The 1314-nt window shown below is 44.1% G+C and overlaps 1 protein-coding gene across 1 annotated transcript in view; it reads right to left on the reverse strand.

The window, feature by feature from the left end:
• Positions 1-121: 121 nt before the first annotated feature.
• The window catches only part of LOC113202988 (dolichyl-phosphate beta-glucosyltransferase), a gene marked incomplete in the record, with an annotated part of 38389 nt that continues 37196 nt past the window's right edge, over positions 122-1314 (reverse strand). Inside the window, 1 exon segment of the mRNA XM_026417457.2 lies at positions 122-837.

Consider the following 1314-nt stretch of genomic DNA (forward strand, 5'->3'; position numbering starts at 1 on the left):
TCAAGTCCACCTCCCCATGTCGGCTGGTCTTTTGTCCTAACCGTTGGTCCTCGCGCCGCAAACTACTAAATAGGAAAAAATGAGCCTCGGTCAGTATTCGACGAAAATAATAATGCAAGGACAGCTTGTTCATGTTTATATTGATTCAGAAAGACTGATTACCGGTACATCATATTCAACAAGGTTTTACAGTTTAGTGTTAAAATAAGTGTTTTCTCCACTCTCCCCTTGAAAGTTTCAAGAAAGAGAAACATAACATAATGAAACTTGCTTTTATCCTTTGTCCTCTTACTTAATTAATATCACATACATGAGATAGAAAGTAATAATTCCTATAAACAATGAAAAATAGTCAAAAAATCCTGTAGTTACAAGTACAGGAAGCTCATATATCAGTAAGAGAATTTTGGTCTTTGGCTCCGGGCACTTACTAATCTGTATGCTAAGGCAATTCGTTAGGAACTTTCAAACAGAAATTAAGAGCTTCCAACATTTATTTCAAGGGAACCTTGAATGGGAGGTTCGCCAGGGCTAAGTGAATACTAGTGATGTATTATAGCATCAAATGAAACATTGAATAGTTTTTAGAAATTTAACATTTTCTAAATTAGTCATATATGTACTTGGATTTTATTTGGAATGCTTCAGGACATTTAAGGAAATCAGTAATGTCAAATGCATGGGTGCACAAACAATCCTATACTGCAAAATGAGGCCTTGATCAATATTATTGAGATATCAAAAAGGCACTGATATAATTTTGTGTTGACTATGTTTTGACACATATTTCTCACTGGGTTGTAGATACAAACACACAACACACAGTTCTTATGATTACCAAGACTTGTAAAGCAGGACCGAGTTCTGACGTTTCCGTTCACTGCAGCAGGCGACAGCTGAGTGGCGAGCGCGCTGGGGCGTGGTCCGGAGACCATCTGCTCAGGGATCGAGTCCCAGCCTCGGTACTTTTTTCCCGCTCTGTTGATCCGCTCCCGGCGACATGTGCAACTCGGCTCTCGCTGAATCCCGATGGCATGATCAACAGAAAGAGAAAAAAAGCTCTACGGCCGGGATTCGATCCCTGGGCAGACGGTTTCCGGACCGCGAACCCTTGAGCGCTCGCCACTCGGCTGTCGGCTCCACTTGCCAGCGGAGGGTTCAGAACGCGGTCCTGATTTACGAGTCTTGGTCTCCGGTATTGCACGCGTTCAGGTCGGGCCAAGTCCACCTCCTCGACGCGCTGCAGCCCGGGTCGGCTATTGGCCCGAAACACGGAAAATGGCCACTAAAAGAGCCCCTTGGGCGCGCGGGGGT

Source organism: Frankliniella occidentalis, unplaced genomic scaffold, assembly GCF_000697945.3.
Source record: "Frankliniella occidentalis isolate FOCC.00 unplaced genomic scaffold, Focc_3.1 Scaffold125, whole genome shotgun sequence".
In the NCBI taxonomy this organism is placed as follows: Eukaryota; Metazoa; Arthropoda; class Insecta; order Thysanoptera; family Thripidae; genus Frankliniella; species Frankliniella occidentalis.